The sequence below is a fragment of the Oryza glaberrima genome, chromosome 7, assembly GCF_000147395.1.
Source record: "Oryza glaberrima chromosome 7, OglaRS2, whole genome shotgun sequence".
Taxonomy (NCBI): Eukaryota; Viridiplantae; Streptophyta; class Magnoliopsida; order Poales; family Poaceae; genus Oryza; species Oryza glaberrima.
In genome coordinates this window covers 23782271-23804947 of record NC_068332.1, presented here as the reverse complement: position 1 = coordinate 23804947, position 22677 = coordinate 23782271, and the positions used below count along the sequence as shown (strand labels likewise).

The following is a 22677-nucleotide window of genomic DNA, read 5'->3' as shown; positions in this document are numbered from 1 at the left end:
GCCACGGTATATCATCATACAATTAATTTCTCCTTGCTCATATTGGCCAACTCAGTGTTGTGTACGTGACAACTGACAACCTCTCATTTGGTGTGTTTAACTTGCTTTTGTTCATACTAGCTATTTTTTTTCCAAATATTGAGAATATAGTACTTCTTAGTTATTGCTACCCTTTTACAGTGAAACTCCACCACAGATATATAGTTAATATTGTTCTCTTCAATCATGATCGAATTAGCATATATAGTATTGGTGACACAAGCAGACAATACAGATATTTGCATGGTGGGAGAATAATCAATAAAATAGAATGTAGCATGGACAAGATGTTGACAGATCTAGTGCTGTGTAGCTTTATCTGTTTCTTTTTAATGAAAGAAAGCATGAAAGGAATATCCTGTGTATATATTGATGATAATTAATATACATATATACCATAACAAAAGGTAACTAATCAATTACAAAGTTATTACTATTGATTACAAGTGGGAGGTAAGTTAAGCTAGTGATACATTTCTTTATAAATCGATTGCAAATTTTCAATACAACAAAGCCTGCATCCGGCTAGATATAGCTCAAGCTAGCTTTGAACATCAGAATAGGTCCAAAATTGAAGTCACCGTGGGTGTACATGCACGAATACGTACGGCGACGATTTGACAGGAAGGAGCAGAGATAGAATCATAGAAAGAACAAGAGACCAACTCGATCGCACGGGCATACACTCCTGCATGCAGATCACAAAGCTATCAACATAAACAAAAGAAATGGAAAAGGAAAGGAGAGAAAAAGCAGAGATGCAGATGCAGAGCACGCAACACATGCAAAGAAAGAAGAAGAGATTGAGGCCTATCCGATCCGGCCGTGCAGGTGATGCAGTGGATTCACTGCAGAGAAAGGAAGAGAAGAAAGAGAGAGAGAGAGAGAGAGAAAGAGAGAGAGGCAGCTAGCACATGTAATTGTGCTAGGCTGCACGGCCGGTATCCTCATGGTATTTAGTGACCAAATTGTTCTCTCTATCCCTAGCTGGTAGTAGTAGCATGCAGGGGCAGTGCATGCACACATCCATGTACACATGTCTAGTTGTAAACAACCAAAGATAGTTTTGTGCCTGCCTGCCTTGCCCCTGCCTCCTGCTGGTGACTTGCAAGTTTCAAGGCAGGCCCGTGACTTCCATGGAGCAGCGAAAGCACAGAAAGTAAATACTCTACTCACTCCATCACTCTTTTTACCGTTCAAAATTGGTCCCATAATAACTTCTTCATCTTTGACTAATTATAATTATTCTTTTATTAAACTTCTCTACTTAGTTACTCGTTTCTAACCAATCATAACTTAATAATAACTATATTTTGAGACGATAAAAATGCTACAGAAATACTTGTATTTTGAGACGGAGAGAGTGCTTACAGTTATTCTTTACTCGTTTCTAACCAATCATAACTTAACAATAAGACAATAAAAATACTACAGAAATACTTGTATTTTGAAACGGAGAGTACTTACGGTTATTCTTCACTTGGTGGTGAGTGGTGGGTGCAGCCATGCAGAGCCACTGGTAGCTAGGGATCCACTTTTGATGCAACATCATTTTCTATTGCCCTTTCCTCTGCCATTGGCCTGCTGCATGGGTGTGATGCAAGGCTGCTGCTTCCATTAATATCATATCAATGTGCAAGAAAACAAACATTCCCCCCAACTTTTCAACCAGCATTGAAAGAAACAAAACAAAGTTTTTTTTTTTCACTCCTTCCTCTTTGGTCCCAGCTGTGTGTAGCACCATGTACACACTATACTGAATACTGATGCAGTAGCTATAGTCACTAGTCAGCATGCAGATGCAGTAGCTAGGATCAAGTACTTCAAGTTCAAATGCACTTGTAACTTGTGTAAAGATTACATATAGGAGTATACAAACTTAGCTAGTTCCTCCACCACCACTCTCCATTTTCCTTTTGCCTTTCCATGTTCCTAGCAATAAAGCAGGAGTAATAGCTTAATTTGGCTCAGTCAAACTAGGCTTTGTGACCCATCCTTTTCCCAGGGCTGCCCCTGCAGGTGATAGATGGATATGTGCAGGAAGATAGCTTAGGGTTTTGGCATGCAAGTACTCCCTCCGTCCCATAATAGGTGACGTTTTTGACTTTTTATTTGCAACGTTTGACCATTCGTTTTATTTAAAAAATTAGTGCAAATATAAAAAAAGATAAGTCATATGTAAAGTACTTTTGATAATAAAGCAAATGACAAACAAAATAAATAATAATTCCAAAATTTTTTGAATAAGACGAATGATCAAACATTGACAAACAAAAACTCAAAAAGACAAGTAATATGGGACGGAGGTAGTACCCAAGAAGATGCCACAACCTGCAAGCAACATTTGCATATGCATCAATGCAGGTGGGCAGCTATATATGTGGCCTAGTGCAGTACACACTGCTGGTATTGTCCCTAGGTGTGTGCATATATGCAACAGCTACAGTTTACATAGCTTGTGGACCAAAATGCAACAAGAAAAGAAAAAAAGACAAGGGAAGAAAAATAAATCATAGCATATAAAACTAGCAAGAAGCCAGTTATCTTACAAGCTATAGGACTGAGGCCTATAGATGTGCAAAATTGAAGCTTGCATACATATATACATGTGTGCAAAAGTCTTTTGCTTCATTGTGCAGTGTGGATTGGCTGGGGAGTTTTTGAATATTATGGAAGATTCTGTTCCACATATGACAAGTTGCTTTAATATGATATGTTTTGTAGTAGACATTTTATGAGTACATCACATGACCTTTCTCCATCTCCACATGTGGCCCACTGCATTTGTGGCTAGGTCTAGATCTATCTTTGACTGCCAAAAATATGCATAAAATAATGAGAGAAATTAAAAAAAATGATGGAGATCATCAAATATCATATGATATATATGTACGTGATATGGAAGTGTGGCTAGTGAAAGACATGAAGCAAGAAAAGAATGTCATGTTCTTCTCTAGATCAGGCCCACATTATCTGATGATGATGACACGATGCATGCATGCTAGATGCCGTTAAAAACCAGTTCTCTAGACATGTTGTGTGCTCCACACAGTGTGCCTCTCATTTCGAGATTCCTCTGAAATCACTACTAATTCTTTATCATATCATGCATTGCATGCAAGAGCTAGATACTGTGGCGCTTATATACATGTATCTATGTGCATACAATTTGCTGCATGCGACACCACTGTTGTTTGCATGTCGAAGAACATCTCTGTTTTCGTGCAATGAACTGATTGATACTCAGGAGTAGTTTGCTAATTAGCTAGGGGAGATGCAGAGGTGACTAGAATAAGGAAGATATACTCACTAGAAGATGGCATACTGTGCAAAAGATGTAGCTGTTTGTTTGTCTACGAGTAGTAGATCAGGTAGGACAATGCAGCATGCATAGAGGTCATGTGAAGAGAGGAGACCACCACCAATTACCAAAACGTGTATATGCCTGATCACTTCTCTCAGCTCCATAGCTAGGCTCCATAGAAAACAGCTGCATCTTGGACTTTACCATGGTTGCCACTCACATACCTGCAAATAACCTTGTGGAGGATTAGACAATTAATTAGAGATGCACTTGATTAAAGAGAGATCTAGATGTTTATGTTGTCCTGGCTAGCTACCTTAGTTCTTTACATTATTAAACTTGAAGGCCACTACATATGTGCAGTACAGTGATGGTACATAGATCTTAGCCAATGCATGTAGCTAGCTAGGTCCACAGCTAGTACACATTTCCAGGTTTCTTATTAGGCATGTATGTATGTATGTTTGTCCCTTTGGATGTACCCTAGTACTACACTACTGAATATCTAGAACTAGAGCTTAGCTGGGGAGATGGATGGAGAGAAAGACACAAGATCTTTTGCTGTGGTTGCATTATAAAAAGAGGCTTGATTCTTCTTTTACCACCTCTATGCTTAAGAGCTTTTTGTGTTAGGAAAAAGTAAAAGGGAGAAAAAGACCACTCCAAAGAGGGGGAGTTGCTAGACAAAGGAAGCTTTTCAGAGAACATTTCCTTCTTTTTTTTCCCCTTCAGATAGAGAGAGTGAGAGGAGAGGGAGGAGGAGGGGTCAGAAGTCTCAGAGCATTAAGGGAAAAACTGATTAAAGTCTGTGCACATATAAAGGAGCTGTAAAGATGTGAATTTACCACAGCTAGCTCCTCTACAGCCTCCTGCTGGCTTTTGTCAGACTCTTACACATGTGCATATGCACATCTCTTTCCCCCTCATGTCCCTGCCATGGGTGGTGCAGGAGTATGTGGTGCCTCTGAGCACTAGATTTAGATGTTTCTACCTTGACAAACTAAGCCTTGATCTTGTGTCCATGCATATCATGTAGAAGAGCCTTCTAGATGAAACAACTAGCTAGTTCTACACCCTTCATGCATCATCTAAATACATGCACATTGAAAGACAGCTTATATACTTGAAAAGAGAAACAAATGTAGATATGGAATCAAATTAATCATCAATGCAATCAAGAATCAAGAGAGCATTCATAAGCCCTAACATACAACCCCATCATTTTGTTTATACATAAATACTTATTCATACAACTTATTAATGATAATAATTATTATAAATAAAACTTTTATATGCGTGTTCTTAACTATTCAAAAGCAAATGCTGTAAAATAAAATACGACGACAAAACCATGGAGTCAACTCCAAAATTAGGTTTTAAAATTTATATTCAAGCGAAATGACAAGGCTCATTTGGTTTGCACAAAAGTTTAGTAAGGTTGATTTCGGCAACAAACCAAACAAACTCTAAAAGTCCTTTTGGCCTATGAGGTTTTCATTCAATCCCCTCCATATATACCAAGTTTTGCCTGATCCTCTGAACATGTCATTTAATTTTAAGCTCTACATACATGGTTGCCAACCCAGTACCCAGAAATTTTGCTTCTGTCTATCTCTCAGCTTGACCTTCTGACCTGTTGCTCAGCTGCGATGCAGGAGCGCTAGCTAGCTAGCAAGCTGGCAGCATGGAAACATCATTTCGGGATGGTGTCAGCTACCAGGTCATACGGCTTTGACGACGCACGCATGCAGGCTTGCAGTTGCACGGCTGCACGGGCCAAGGTGCATATGGCTGCTGATACATCAGCGCAGCAAGCAGCGCTAGAACAATCAAGCTAGCTATCCAGAGCCAGCCATCGATCGATCGCCCCCTGCCGCTGCCTCTGCAGCCGGCCCGTGCATGCATGCGTGCTAGCTATAGCTGCGCGACAAGCAACCTAAACGACCTAGCGAAGCTAAGCAGCATGCAGCCTCAGTAAATGTTCTTGCCTTACTACTAGTAAATGTTCTTGCCTCTGCCTGGGCGTTGCAATATCTATAGCTAGCCACCAGCATTGCAGGACGGCCGGCCGGCTGGCTGGCCGGCATGCACGCGTCCGTCCAACCTCGTGCACTGCACACGTGACTGGATCGGACGACTCACATCCGTGAAGCTTCCAATATATCTCTCCTCCTCTCTTTCTCTCTCTCTCTCACACACACATTTAAACTTGAGCTTGTGCAACCTAGCTACCAATCTGCAGCATTTCATGGCCTGTGTGTGGCTGGGGTGCAGTACTGCAGTGTCTATTGCCATCCTCTTTCTCTCTCTCTATCTCTCTCTGAAGTCTGAACATACTATGACCTCTTCTTTCTGAGAGGGTCACAAGCTAGTTGCCACTGCCTGGTCTTCTGTTGCTTCACATGGTGTCACATGCACCGATGCCTCCTCTATTCTTCCATTTCTCCTCTTTCTTTGATTGACAGATAACAGTTTCATATGTTTGCTTGTGTGTTATATATGTGTGTGTCTACTATTTTGGCCGATCTGGGTCTGCATCCATTGCAAAAACTACACAACAGTGTCTCTTTTTTTTACTGCACCTATGGCGACATGCGTTGCAAATTTGCAATGTACTACAGCATTAGAGAGCTAGGGGTAGCCATATGCATATATGGATCTTTCCCTGCCTCTTTGAACAGAATCAAATCATGCTATTGCCTTGGCATTGGCTACTTTCTAACCTTTTCCCCTAGAGGAATCACAGTCTGCTGGTCAAAAAAGTTACAAGAGCCAGAGAGTAAACTATATATATAATAGTATTAGTTTCTAGTTGCAAGCAGGACATGCATCAAACACAGTACTACTGATAGCTCCTATGCAAGCTCGGCTTTAAGGACGCCTACCAGTCACTGCCAGTCAAACAAACATGGACTTAACTCTATGGTTTGAGAAAAATAATCATCTGATAATAATTGAGTTTCATTAGCTTATAGTTAATGACATGATAAAATATATACCTGGCTAGCTTCATGTGTATATGCTTCAGTTCTAGCAAAATGGCAAGTGATATCCTATCTGAAACAGGGTCATTCAGATGATGGCAGAAATAATTTTCAAGCACTCCTACTAATTTGTTTATGACATCATGTGTTACACATCACAAAAGGGAAGTCAATAAAAATGCTGCACTTGCTATGAGATGTGAGTATGTGACTTTGTGGTGGAGGTTCTGTGACATAAATGAGGGCCTGAACAGCTCTCAGATGTTCCAGGCTTTCCTGCTTATGCAAGTAGTACTAAGGAAATTTAAAATCGCAACATCTTCTGCTGGTCCCAAAGGATGCAACAGAATTTACTGCAAGCTGAATTCCAGCCTGATTCGTCAGCTCATAGCTGCACATGTGTGTGTACCTCACAATGTCAATGCATGTGTCTGTCTCCTTTAAGCATACAGTTCCAGGTTCATGTCATCTTGATGCATGTTTATGCATGCAGAATGTAGTGCCGGACATATGCTTGATTTGCTAGACTATTTTGATTTTGCGATTAAGTTATTCTAAGCATGTAAAGTCCAAATCATATCCGTGAGCAGCAATGCGCAAGTGCAACCATATACATATTTGCTGATAGCCTGATACTACTCCTAATGCTGATTTGAGGTTATCATAGATAGGCCTGGTGCATTTCCAACTGATCAATTTGTATAGCAAAAGCAATGCAAACTAATAGATCATATGGCTTGATCGACTCGATCTGCATATGTAGAGCACGTGATAGCCAATACTCCTATATATACGCAAGGTCAATGGATGAGATCAAGAACTGAAATGATAACCGAGAAAAAGGCCCAAAAGAGTGGTTTTGTGTTGCTAAGAACAAAGCTACATGAGTTCTTGTACTTCTTTAGTAATCCATGGCGTACTTCCTATCAATTTCTTCAACTCCTAATTAATTGATATGATGCTTCAATGTCTACATTTTCCCTCCCAGCCATAGAAATTGTTTCCAAGAATTAACAACAATAGAAACAGTCCTGATTTATTATCTGAAAAGGCACCCAAAGGGCAATACTGGAAATATGCCAATATTTGGCAGCAGGAACACTAACATGGGATGCTAGCTTCTGTAGAGCAAAAAAGAGAAGTGGCTCAGGCCAGTAGAGAAGTGCATAGCTGCATATGCAGGGAATTAACCAAGTGATGGAGGAATGTTGCAAGCAATGATTGTCCTAACAAGCTCCTTTGGCACACATGTCTCGCTAGATTCTGATGCAAAGATTTAGATCTCCAACAGATAAAAGCAGGCAGTAGTAGTGAAAGAGGGCAGGGGGGAAAAGGAAGAAAAGCTAAATGGGAATCATTAGAAGTTGCCAGCTTTCAGAACCCTGTGGGTCCAGTTTGGATCAAGGAGAATCACACAAGGCCCAAAGAGCCCTCCCTCCAAAGATGAGGAGTTTTCTAAAAGCCTGTGTGAGCTCCATATTGTAACTTATCTACCAAAAGAATGTTGTGTTAAGACATGCATGGTAGAGAAAGATGAAGGCTGTCTTTATAGGGAAAAGGAGTACTGCCGGTACTGTATTGCTACACACTTTTTTACCATGGACAGCAGGAATCCTAAGTAGAAGGATCGAATTTACTTGTAGCTACACAGTGAAACAACCGGCTACTGATTGCCTACTCAAAATTCGCTTTAGGTCAAACAGATAGGACAGACAATGAAGAACAACTAGAAAACCTTCAGAAAGCAGGCTGCTAAGCATTCCACATTTCCTCCCTACACGTGTATTAATTAGTGTGTATGCTCGTGTATGATATGAACAAGATTCCTGCTGTATCAAGACAACAATGGACATCTCCTGGTCACTCTACGTTGTACATACATGCATAGAGGATGCAGATTTGTACTGTAGAGAATTCAGATACGTACATACCTGGCACAGTGCAGTCAGTCGTCGATCCAGAGAGATGGAAGAAGCCAAGGACATAAGATCCAAGCAGAACTGGTAGATTCCTCTAGCTCGGACGTCCTCTCCTCGTCTTGGCCTGAACCATCATCAGCAAGCAAGATTAGACGACCGGCTCTGAAGCCTGAACGTGAAGCTAGTGGTAAACAAAACAAACAACAGGATAGCCTGGCCGGCACTGCAACCGTCTCGTCGAGCCGACCGGTGGACAGGGCGCCTGCAACCGGTCATGTGCGCCGCGCAGGACATCTGGCCATGCATCCCATCGTCCATGCCTCCGACCGACGATCGAGCCGTTGCAACGAAGAGTTGACGGTGTACGGCGAAATTAGCTTGAGCCCGGCCGGCCTCAAACTGAAGTGGAGCCTTCAGAAATGAAGGAGAGAAACCAATCATCACAGGCATGCAGCAACGTACGATTCGTCGTCGTCAATGGAGGTTCAGGCGTGTTGCCGGAGCTGGGAGGGACAACATGGCAAGGCCGGCAGGTACAGCCACAGCCACACCCACAGGCAGGCTAGCCGGGATGCTGGCCGGCAAGATCGATCGGCTCCAGCTACTTTAGCTCCCAGGCCAGTCAAGGTAGAGGCAGCTCAAAGTGTAGTCATCTCTTGATCGTTGATTGCTCCAGTCCTATCCCATGCTCCTCCTTGAGCTCCCAATCATTGAGCTCTCGGATCCTCTCTGCTCTTCTCTGATCTGGTGTCGTTCCAGTTTCCAAACATGTTGCAGAATGATGAACACTGAACAACAAGATTATAAGGTAGGTAAGTAGTTGATCATTTCAGGTTTCCAGAGATGATAAAGCAATCAGGGATGCATGCACACTGATGCTGATTGTACAAACTCCAAGCAAGTCAGGCCCAGGTCCAGGTCCAGGTCCATTAGGTTTCTGTTCATTTGAAGTTGGTCTCAATCAGTTTCAGACAATGTTGCTGTAAAGATAATCTCTCGAACTCCAAGGCTATATCATTGCTGGCCATACTGATAGAGGTTGTGTTACCTGAAAGGTTGTCAGAGGACACAAACCAACTGTCACGCCGACCATCTTTCGTACTGGGAATGCGAGGCTACCATTAACTCCCCAATGATGTCATTTCTCTGAGCAAATAAATGGTACCTCATGTATCTCCAGGAGGACCAGAATAGCAGCAAGAACTGCAGGAAAGAATGAAACAAAGCCAAGAGGATGAGCCAATCTCAAATTATTACATGATACTTTCAGCAAGATAAGCATACTAAACTTCAAGTTAATTGATGAATATTATTACAGGATTCTACTGGTTCTCACAAAGACCATTGAATAGTAAGATCTATAGCTTCGGTCACTTCTTAGAACAGGAAAAACAACAGTACTAGCTAACGTTCAGCAAACTAACTGTACATTTGTTTGATGGAGGACGCATGACAAATGCAAGTGCGATCATAATGAAAGGAAATGATATGTGAACAGAAGTAGACCATCATATTTGGCATCCTCATTGTGTTCTCTAGTTCTTAAGACTCAGTGTCCGTTGCCGTTCTGTATGAATCACTCTGAGAACGATGTTTTCTCTTACTCTTTCTCTTGCTTCTTTTTTCAGGATTTTTCCTTCAAAGTTTCTTTCATCAGCTTCCTTCCTCCCTTTCTTTTTCCAGATCAGGATTTTCAAAATGATAGGGAACTGGCATAGCTTGCTTCTTCAGCTTGGTGCTCTTATGCTGCTGCATCCTTGAGGGCCGGGATACGTAGACCCCGTCATTCTTGCACTAGTATGTCCAATGACCAGGCTGGAAGCACTTCTGACATTGGGTATGTGCAGCAAGAGATGAAGTTGCTGAAACTTTTGGTTTCACACCCAATATTGCAGCTTTCTCTGTACTAATCAGGTACATCTGTCACTTAGCCTTCTTCCTCTCCTGCCAGCGGCTTGGTCCCTCTTCCTTCTGCCCATAGGTACATTACGGGCAGCAGATGTGGCAGCATGTTTAGCTTGAGACCTGTTCAACCCTTTAGCTGCTGATAATGCGGCTGTCTTTATACGGTCTACTGCAGCTCGGGATTTATCATCGTTTCTGGACATCTTGATTCACCCAAATTAGGGCAGATAATATTGCGAGGAACCTCACCATCCTGAAAGGAAAAAAAAAACTATATTGGTTAGTTATGAGCAAGGGATAATTTCAACTATAGTAAACAAAACCTAAAACATCTGGCTAGGTAATTCACTAACATGGTCACATGAATGCAGACATAAACTTTTCTGTTTACTCAGGCTTAACACCATTAAGCCCTGTAAAGCACTTACAAATGGTACTGCTCATAAACAACAAATCAACCATATGTATTTTACAGTTAAGCCTTCGTGTACTTAGAACTTGTTGTTGTACAATTAAATCGATGAAGATTCTATCATGGCGTATACATTTCAATCATATAGAACCTTAAAGATATATTTTAAGCCAAAGTAAGGCAGCGGAAATGCAAAATTGTATCAAATGCTACACTTCTACATAAATGTCCGTTCCACGAACAAAACCTCTAATAGAAGAACATGCCAGTTGCATACTCTCACAGTACTACACAATCAGCATCCAACGTAACCATCATAAGATTGTGAGAATACATAGGAAACCACCTCTTGAGAATGGTTGTCAGAATCTAGCAACATATACAGCTGCTATTCATAGATATAAATATACAAATCACAAAATGATTGATCTGAATGACGTTTACCGAAACTACAACAGCACAACTCGACCACAAGAAGCATGTGAAATTCTCTTGCAGCAAGGATGATTAGTACTAATTAGTAACTTGGTGTGCATAGCACTAGCAAGGAAGATTAGTACTAATCAGTAACTTGGTGTGCATAGCATGGCGTAAAGGTGAACATTCTAAATTTGCAGGGACCTCGTTAATTTAAACTAGAGGTTTCCACTACATCCATCTCGTGTTGCTTAAAATCTATAAAAATACTCCCTCCTTTCATATTATAAGTAGCTTTGACTTTTTTTTCTTAGTTTAAAGTTTGATCAAGTTTATAGAAAAAAATTACTTCCTCCGTTTCACAATGTAAGTCATTCTAACATTTTCCACATTCATATTAATGTTAATGAATCTAGATAGATATATATGTCTATATTCATTAACATCAATATGAATGTGGGAAATGCTAGAATGACTTACATTGTGAAACGGAGGGAGTAGCAACAACTATAACACCAAATTATTTTCATTAAATCTAACATTGAATATATTTTGATAATTTATTTATTTTGTGTTGAAAATGCTATTGTATTTTCCTATAAATTTAATCAAATTTAAACAAGTTTGACTAGTAAAAAAGTCAAAGCGACTTATAATATGGATCAGAGGAAGTAACTCATAAACTCAATTGGACCCATACTTTGTACTGCTAGAGAATACTACCCCCAAAATCAACTAGATTGCGCCAAAACAATACAGCAACGAAATGAGCAAGCCACCCCCCGCCACAACCAACCCATTCTCTTCCATTGCCTCGACACCAAATCGCCCCTCCAACTGACCGCTCCAAGCCCCCCACGAAACCCCTCAGACCAACCCACCTCGTCGACTACCTACAGCAAATGCGACTCCTCCCCCACAACGACTACTCGCCGGATCCCGGAGGCATCCTCCCAGGAAGGAAGCGACGATACAGGAAGGGGGGGAGTGGGAGGAGGAAGATCGATTACCAGTTGGATCGGAGCCTCGGAGCCGGAGGAGATCGCCGGTGAAGGAGAGCTTCGCGCGCGCTAGGTTTGGCGGTGGGGGAGAGCGCGTGGGGGGAGGCGAGAGGAGAGGCCGTGGACTTCGGCCGCATAACATGGGAAATGATGGGCCATAGACTAGGCCTGTTTGATTGGACCAAATTTCGGCCCATTGACGCATACCCGATGTTTCCAACTTTGTGATATTTACGCATACTCTGTTTATTTTGGAAAAAAAAAAGTCATATACCCTCCCTATGTTTCCAACTTTGTGATATTTGCCCTCTTTTTGTTGGAAAAAGAAGTCCATACACTCCTAACACCTTTAGATAAGAGTCCGTCTAAGAACATCCCCAGCAGATATGCCATCCGAACATCCATCTAGAAAATAGCGGTTGAGAGGAGAAAAACGACCTCCTGCAGAAACTCCATCCCACCCTCCAACATTAGCGCATCATCTATCCGGGAGAGAAAAATGCCAGATTTGGCGTTCCTCTCTCCTCACGCCATCCCGCAACTGCTAGCATCCAGACCCAATTCCCGTCCCCCATCTGGATCAATGCCCCATCCACCGCCGTCGTCGCAAAGTCGTGGAGTCGTGGAAAGAGGATGGAGAAGGAGAAGCATACCAGATCTGGAAGGAGAGCACCGCCAGCGACAGCCGTCTGCGCCCGCTGCCGTCGCCTTGCGCCCACCCGCGGACCGTCGCCTGCCGCCTCCGCCCCTCGCCCGTTTGCCCCTGTCCCATCTGCGCCTGCCGCCTGCCTCCTCCCCGCCCATCCGTGCCCCCCGCCGACGCCTCCGCCCATCCGAACCCCCCGGACGCCGCCGCCCCTCGCTCGCCCCCCGGCCGCCGCCTACAGCCTCCGCCCCTGTCCCATCCGCGCCCTGCCTCCTCCCCGCCCATCCGTGCCCCCCGCCGACGCCTCCACCCATCCGAACCCCCCCCCCCCGGGACGCCGCCGCCCCTCGCTCGCCCCCCGGCCGCTACCTACCGCCTCCGCCCTATCCCATCCGCGCCCGCCGCCTGCCTCCTCCCCGCCCATCCGTGCCCGCCGCCGCTGCCTCCTCCCATCCGCGTCCCCCGCCCGCCGCCCGCCCGGCCGCCGCTCCTCGCTTGTCCCCCGGCCGCCGCCGCACATCCGCGCTTGCCAGCCGCCCCATCCACCCTGCCACAAAAGAGAAGGAAAGGAGTAGAGAAGAGCAGAGAGAAAAGAATAAGAAAAGTGTGAAAATGAGGAAGGTAGCAGTTGAACACATCACATTGAAAAAAAACTCACTCAATATAAATATATCAATTAAGAAATTACCAATTAAAATTATATCCATTAAAATTTACTTATTTCGAAAGATTATTGTGATAAATAACATCATTATCATTAAAATTTTAGTCATCCAAAATATAGCCCTTAAAAAATAATACAAATGTAAGGTATGTTAGAAAATATTACTAAAATATAGTTAGGTGTGATATGGATGATCTGTTGGAGTAAGAAGGGATATGGAGGAGGAATCTTGATATGGAGGAGGAATCTTTTTTGGATGGTCATCCATATGAGTATATAGAGGATCAAATTTGGATGAGCTGTTGAGGATGCTCTAATACCATAACTTCGAACCGGGATATCCAACCCTTCAAACGTATACAATCCTCCAAACTTTGCAATAATTGAATGGTTTTGGATGGTGATTTTGCGTAAGCTTAAAAAAGCGGTTTTGAAAAGCTAGTATCACATATTTACATATCATCAATCATTGGTCATCAATTTATACTCTCTAGTGACGTCGTACTAATATTATATCGATATTCATTTGCGAGAGCTAAAAAAAGGTTAAAAAAAGAAGATTTAGATAGAGATTTTAACATATCCCTTCTTCCTATAAAGTTATCCCCCACTAAGTGCAATTAAGATCCTAAAGCTTAAACCTCAATGATCCACGTCGTCATTAATTTACAGCCCTTGGATTGGTATATTAGATTGCATCTGCACCGTTGGATGCAATCTGCCTCAGGGTCGAACACAGCACGTATACTGCAGCCCAGGAGGCCCAAGTCGTGAGGCCCAGGATGCCCAAGTAAGTCCAATGAGGGATTTTAGGGTTCGGTATGTCTCATCTCCTCCTGACTTCCTGAGCGGAGCAGCGGCGGCGTAGTACGGCGGACCCTAGCGCTCGCCCACCACGTCGCGATCGCGCGCAGGTGGTGGTGGGGAAAGGGCACTCGGTTGCAGGAGGCGGCAATGGCACGCAGGTGGTGGTAGGGACCGCGGGAGGTAGCGATGGGGAGCCGTGTAGCGATGTGGCGATGGGGGAGAAGCGTCTGGACTAGGCAACCAGCGATGCGGTGATGGGGAGAAGCGTCTGGACTCGGAAACCCTAGCATCATCCATCCGATGGGAAGAAGCATCGGGAACCCTAGCGCCATCCATGGTGAAATCAACCGCCCCCTCCCCATCCTCTTGGCTAGCAGAAACGGTAATCACCATGCTTCTTCCCATTCCCCGCCCTTAATGATGTGCATTTACATTAGAAACGGCCAAAATCATTATGGTACTGGAGGCGTGATGGTTAATACGATTTACGTGCCTCTTGCAATTTCACTTCGTAAGCCTCTTCCAAACCTTTTGATAATCCTCTTGCAATCCCCAGTCCTACCAGACGTCTCCTCAAACATGTGCCTCTCCGTCAGACATCATCCATCCATCCGCAAGCCTCAGTCCATACCTCCCTCGACATCATCACTTCATCCTGCAAGCATATTCTCCAATTCGGACATGATTGCGATCACGGCATGATAGGTTAGTTGTGGATCAACTTTGTCAGATCATTGTATGTAGGCTTCGTTACTAATTTTGTATGTCTGAATTGAGTTGGTTCTTTGCCCTAAGTACTGATTTTAGTTTCTGAAAAAAATATGTCTGAATTGAGTTGGTTCTTTGCCCTGAGTACTGATTTTAATATCTGAAAAAAATGTGTGAATTTATTCTATTTGATAAGCCTGAATTTGACATCAATTTTGTCCATATTCTATTTGAGCAAGCATTATGATTTCAACCAGGCAAGATCACTATGAAAGCTTTGTAAATTGGATTCTCTACACCTAAAGAAATAATCCCTATCCTATGCACTGATTGTTGTTTGAGTTATTTAAGAAAAATAAACTGATATTTGCAGTGGATACTTATATGTCCTATGTGATTTTAGTTTCTGAAAAAAAAAGTGTGAGAATTTATTCTATTTGATAAGCCTGAATTTGACATCAATTTTGTCCATATTCTATTTGAGCAAACATTATGATTTCAACACTGATTGTTGTTCCAATTTTTTAAGAAAAAATAAACTGATATTTGCAGTGGATACTTATATGTCCTATCACTTTAATGCATTTGAGCAGTTGGTGAGGAGCCAGAGGATTGCTACATAGATGTCCTGACATAGCGAGAAGCTACTAACCTGCTCGGTATGTCTTCTGTTGAGCTCACCCCATGCTATTCATGTTTCCTGTTAAAATGTGAAAAAAAATCATTTAAAAAACATATGTTAAATGTTATCAAAATTTTTGAAACTATGCACATCCATAGTTCATGTTATGATGCGTTTTTGTCACGAAAAAGGTGTTAAAATGAAAGCTTTTGGATGCTTTAGTGAGTCAGTTCAGTGTGTGTAAATTTCACATGATTTTTCTCAGAATAATATTTGAGCATACATTGTGGATTTTGCACATGCAGGAGACCTTTCTTAAAAAAATAGAACCTGCAGCTTATACTGTTTTTCAAACTATGCACATTCATAGTTCATGTTATGATGCATTTTTGTCGCAAAAACTGTGATAAAATGAAAGCTTTTGGTTGGTTTAGTGATTCAGTTCAGTATGTGTGAATTTCACATGAATTTTGCCAGGTTATATTATATTTGAGCATACATTGTGGTTTTTGCACATGTTGGAGACCTATGCATTGAGTATTGTTTTAGTTTCTTAAAAAAAAATGGTGCCTGCAACTTATACTTCTTTCACCTATCCTTTATTAATAGATACAAGAACATTTGTTTCACCACTTGAGGAGAAGCCTGACAATTGTCATAAAAGCAGATAAACTTGCTCGGTATGTGTGCTGTTCAACTCATCCTATATTTTTCATATTATTTTGTACATCTCTTTTCTGATTTCATATTCCAGTTACATCTTATGCGTATACTCCTACACTTAGCAAATATAATAAAGTTACATCCGATATTTGTAAATATATGATCAGATGCTTTGTTCATTAAAACTAAAAAACAAAAGGTTCAGCCCATGGATGCTGGGCAAAGTACTTCATGTTTTCCAGTAGGACGTCGCCGGTCAAGACGTCCACTGGCACATATTTTGGTCCCTCACCCTGATCATGCTGCTGAATCACGACGAAAACGTAAACTCATATTGGATGCCCATAGAGGTAGAGGTTGGTTCCCCAATTTACCCCTTCAATTTTTTTTAGTAATGTAAAATTTATCGTTGCCTACCTACCTTAGTTACCCGGTTATTCCCTATCTAATTATGTACCCACATTCCCTTCACAACATATAGCATCATCTTCAGAACAACGGTCCTTGCATCGAGAGTTGAACAGAACTGAAATAGGCTCTTCATCTGCATCTACTCCTCCATTGGCTAATGAACAATGAATTATTGGAATATCCTCTCATTCCCAGTCAGCTGAGAGTAATAATTCTTCATCTGTGTCTACATCAAACCAAGTATTTCGCCATCGCCGTATGTTATCATATCCTTTATACGTAAAATTTGACATATGCCAACTTTACATCTTATATATAACAGTATCTGCCATCTTCCATTGATATACTTTGTTAGGAACAATCTATGCTCCACTTAATCTTGGCAGCCCCCCAGCATTCTTGCATCCATTGTGGTGCTTTATTTTGGTATGAAGAACGAGCACGAAAAGAAAGGCACACGAGGAACCCAACATATAATTTATGTTGCAGGAGGGAAGGATATCACTGCCATCTTATAATCCACCTCCAGAACCCATATTGAATTTGTTAACTTCTGCGAGCTCCCTTTCAGATCATTTCTTGCAGCATATTCGTCGATACAATTCCATGTTTGCTATGACTTCAATGGGGGCTAAAATCATTGAATCCATCAACGACGGCCATGGGCCATATGTCTTCAAAATTAGTGGACAGATCTGCCACAGAGTAGGCTCTTTAATACCTTCACAAGGTCATCGGCCAGAATATGCTTAGCTATACATCTTTGATACAGAAAATGAAATCTCTAACAGAATCAACATTACTTCTTCTTCTCGCGACTCCTTCCATGCCAATGAAGAAATTGTTCGCTCTCTAATAGAAATGTTCGATACACACAATCCCATTGTGAAGTTATTCCGAACAGCAAGAGAAAGATTAAGTGAAAATGAATCTGATCATTACAAGATCCGACTATTTGGCTCGCCAGATGCACATGGAGATATATATAGTGCACCAGTTGCAGCAGAGGTTGTAGGATTAGTTGTTGGGGATATTGGGGTGACTGATATTGGTCGGGATATAATAATACAGCACCATTCATCACAATTGCAGCGTATAGATGAAAAACACCGAAAATTTATGGCCATGCAATATCCTATTTTATTCCCATATGGTGAAGATGGTTTCCATGAATCCATCATGTATAACCAAACAACAAGTTCATCTGCCTTGCGGCATGACAAAGCAACAATGGTTGAATTCTTTGCTTACATAATGCATGATAGAGCGGGCCAATTCAACACTCCATTACGTTGTAGGAGGTTAACCCAATCTTATTTGGTTGATGGCTATTGTTGTGTTAAAGGTGAGCGCATACAACACTATAGGTTGCTTAGTTTTCAACACAAATATAGATCGGCACCATTCAATTCTTTAGCCAGCTCTGTGTCTAGAGGCATTACAGCTGGTTCTTCGGCTGGCCAACGGGCTATCTTACCAGCCTCTCATACTGGAAGCCCTCGGTATCTATATCAAAACTACCAAGACTGCATTGCTATTTGTAGGAAGTATGGTTGCCCAGATCTTTTTGTCACATTCACATCAAATGCATCTTGGCCAGAAATCCTACAAGCTCTAGCACCTGGACAACAACCTTCAGATCGTCCAGATATCGTTGACCGTGTGTTCAAAATGAAGCTGAATATGTTAATGGATGACATTAAAAAAAATAATTTTTTTGGTCCCATACATGCAGGTAATTTCCAAAACAACTTTCAATCAAAATTCTTAGATACATATATTATTCATCAAATCCATATAATAGTTAACCCTTTTGTACAGTTGTTTACATGGTAGAATTTCAAAAGCGTGGACTACCACATGTCCATATAATCATTTGGCTTTCAAAAGAAGAACCTCTAGATGCTGAAAAGGTTGACCTACGTATTTCAGCTCAACTACCAAATCCTACACTTGATCCAATAGGATTTGAAGCTGTTACTTCTTTTATGATCCATGGGCCTTGCGGTCCTAGAATTTCCTATTCACCATGCATGTCTGAAGGAAGGTGCTCCAAATTTTATCCAAAGGAATTCGGTGAACACACTTATATATTGCAAAATGGTTTTACCCAATACGCACGACCAAACAATCAAATAGTTGTTACAAAAAATTGGGTTGACATTGACAACAGATTCATTGTTCCTCATAATGTTGATTTGGTGGTTAAGTACCAAGCTCACATAAATGTGGAAAGTGTTAATCATGATGGTATGCATAAGTATCTTTTTAAGTACGTTACAAAAGGCTATAATTGTTCTAGAGCTGGTATTCGTCGTAATTCAGCAAATGAAACTATAAATGAAATAGACAACTATCTTGAATGTCCATGTGTAACCCCAAATGATGCTGCTTGGCATTTACTTCAGTTTGATATACACCATACAGACCCATCAGTTGAACGCCTTCCGATCCACCTCCCTTTAGAGAATAATGTTGTGTACACAGAGGATGATGACCTAGAAGAAGTCATTGAAAACCCAGGAAATTAGAAATCCAAACTTACTGCATGGTTAGAAGCTAATAGTCAATTTCCTCAAGCTAGAGAGCATACATATATTGAATTCCCTGAATACTTTACATGGCATGCAAGTGGAAAATATTGGGATATACGTCGTGGTTGTTACAACAAAATTGGACGTATAGCTCATGTTGATCCAACCAAAGGGGAGAAGTATTATTTGAGGATGTTACTCCATATAGTTAAAGGACCAAAGACCTTCTCTGAAATCAGAAATATATCTGGACAGCAACATCCAACATTTCGAGTTGCATGTGAAGCTCTAGGTCTCCTTGGTGATGACCAAGAGTGGTCCCATGCTCTCAATGATGCAGCACACTGGGCCTTACCTTATCAGTTACGTCAGTTATTTGTAACAATCTTACTGTTTTGTGAGGTGACAAATCCACAAACGCTTTTTACAGAACATGCCCAACATATGAGTGAAGATTTTAGATACAGAACAAATCAAAATCTATCACAAAGTAATAGTTCATTTACAGACTCTTTTGTTGGCAATGCCCTATTATTTGAATTGGATAAATTATTGAGAAATGCTGGATATTCTTTATCACACTTTAATTTGCCACTTCCAGATGATATTGGTAGTGCATCTGCAGATAATAGATTATTACTAGATGAACTCAGCTATGATATTACCAGCATTGCATCTATATCTGCTAATGACATCAATAGTCTGAATACAAACCAGAAGGAAATCTTCAATTCTATTTCTAACTCAGTCATAAATAATGAGGGAAGAACATTCTTTGTGTATGGATATGGAGGAACTGGAAAAACTTTCTTATGGACAACTTTATTAAACTTTGTGAGAACTCAAGGGAAAATTGCATTAGCTGTTGCATCATCAGGAATTGCAGCCCTCCTACTTCCAGGAGGTAGAACACCTCATTCCCGCTTCAAAATCCCTTTGGACATACGTAAGAATTCTATGTGCAGTATAAAGAAGAACACACACTTAGCAGAACTTATTCAACAAACATCTCTTATTGTTTGGGATGAAGCACCTGTGAATCACAAGTATTGTTTTGAAGCATTAGATCGCATACTTAGAGATATATTATTGGACATTCGACCTAATGCACAGCATAGGCAATTTGGTGGAATAACTGTTGCATTTGGTGGAGATTTTCGGCAAACACTTCCTGTTATTCAGAATGCAACAAGGCACCAAATTCTGCGAGCTTCTATTGTTAATTCATGCTTATGGCATCAATGTGTAGTTCTTCAACTGACTGAAAATATGAGACTTAGCTCACAAAACCTTTCACCATCCGATAAAGAAGAACTACGGGTATTTGCAGATTGGCTTTTAAGAGTAGGAAATGGTACAGAGCCTCATATTTCAATAGAAAATGAAACCAATGGTACTTTTATAGAGATACCCCAATCTCTTCTGTTGCCCTCAGATTCCAGAAATCTTGATAGCTTGATTTCCTTTGTGTATGACTTAGGATATGAACCAAGCAATATTACAACGTATGTCTGTGATCGTGCAAATTTATCACCAACAAATGAGGTTGTTTCAGAAATAAACAACAAAATCATTGCTCAAGTAACAACTGCTGAAATGTCATATTATAGCTCAGATACTATTGATGATAGCTGTGCAAACCATTCAACTCGAGAGGCTCTATACCCAATAGAATTCCTCAACACAATATCTTTGAATGGACTTCCAGACCATGTTTTGCATCTCAAAATTGGTGTTCCTATAATGCTTTTGCGTAACCTTGATCCTTCTAGAGGTCTCTGTAATGGGACTAGACTTATTGTTACACAGCTCACAACCCGCATCATTGAAGGGGAAATAATGACTGGAAAAGCCAAAGGTTCAAAAGCATACATACCGCGTATTATAACAACATCAGCCCAATCTAAGTGGCCATTCAAGCTAAAAAGACGTCAATTTCCAATACGTTTGTCATATGCGATGACAATTAACAGAAGCCAAGGTCAAACACTTCAAAAAGTTGGTGCATACTTGCCATCTCCAGTTTTTTCTCATGGGCAATTATATGTTGCGTTATCACGAGTAACATCTCCAAAAGGCTTGCGGATACTTATAAACAACAATAGTTCATAAAATGAACATTGCACGCAAAATGTAGTATATCATGAGATTTTTCACCGTATCAACAATGATATGAATTAGTTACCAAGGTATTTTGTAAACAAATTATCTCTTATATGCAATGTATGTTTTCTGATATTGTCTACTAGCTAACCTTAGACCTCTTATTTCAGGAACATTTCCATAGATGGGATTAGCAACAAAACTCAAACAGATAAATTTGGGACAGCAAAACCTCAAAGTTTTCAGACTACTTATTAGACTATGGGATGCTAAAAACATGGCCTCAGCCAGTACACCAACAATATTCAGCATCGATGGGGTAATTCTTGATGAAGAGGTATACTATCCTACACCAAAAAATGATTAATCCTATGCTTAACTTCCAATCTAAATATTACTGACAAAACAATGCAGTTTTAGACTTATACCAGTTCTAATCTTGCAGGGCACTATGATGCAGTTTACTATTCCAAAGAAACTTGAAAATGAATTTCGTCCATCAGTAACTCTAGGCTGTGTCTACATGTTTGTGGATGTCAATACTGCTGACATTAAAAACAAAAAATATATTTACCACCACCAAAAATACATGTTGCAGTTTAAGTCCAGCACAAAGGTTCATCACCTAGAATCAAGAGGTTCATCCATCCCAAACTATGGTTTTGAATTCTGCCCATTTGATCAGATACCATCTAAAAGCAGAATATCAAAACCATTGATAAGTAATACTTGCATTTTCTATCTTCTTTTATTTAATTATTATACAACTAATCTCAAACATTTTGCCTCTAGATCTGATAGGAGTTATCAGCCATGTTGGGCCATATGATTATGCTGGCAAAACATCATCCAAGAAAAACAGAAAGCTCAGAATCCGTAACAAAGAGTATGTATCACATATGCATTATATTTTTATGTTCCAAATGTATATGAAACAGTAGTTTATACCTTTTGTTTCACCAATTTGTAGTGAACAAGAACAAGAAATAGTCCTCTGGGGTGAATATGGAGAGTCATTTGATGAAGCTTTTGTTCTACAGAAATCTACAGACCACAAAATAGTAGTAGCTATACTTGCTGGACTTACAGCAGGGACTTATTTAGGTCAGTCCCTCAAATAACTTTTTAATACCCCCTCTCATAAACAACACTACTCACTTATGTGCTACAATTTTAAAAGACAAAACAGAGGCTACATCAAGTTTAGCAACACAAATATATTTTGACTCCGATATAACAGAGATTGCTGAATATCAAAGCAGGTAACTTATATAGCTTATTGTCATACTGATTTTAATTTATATTTTGCTTCAAAAATGCATCAATCTTCCTTCAAGCTACCAATGGGATATTCCAACTCTCCAACAACAAATGCCACGAGTTGAGCATTTAACTCCACTTCAAGCGGCTGGTAAGCTATACAAACTTGAAGAAATATCAAGACTGCCCATTTCTGCTTTCGAGGTACCTCATTCACACTACATCACTAAATAAGTTGCTAATCTAATTAAATAATCATTTCAATATTTCTTACACAC

The 22677-nt window shown here is 40.8% G+C and overlaps 1 pseudogene; it reads right to left on the bottom strand.

The window, feature by feature from the left end:
• Positions 1–423: 423 nt before the first annotated feature.
• On the bottom strand, positions 424–12076 carry LOC127778594 (uncharacterized; annotated as a pseudogene).
• Between the last annotated feature and the right edge of the window lie 10601 nt (positions 12077–22677).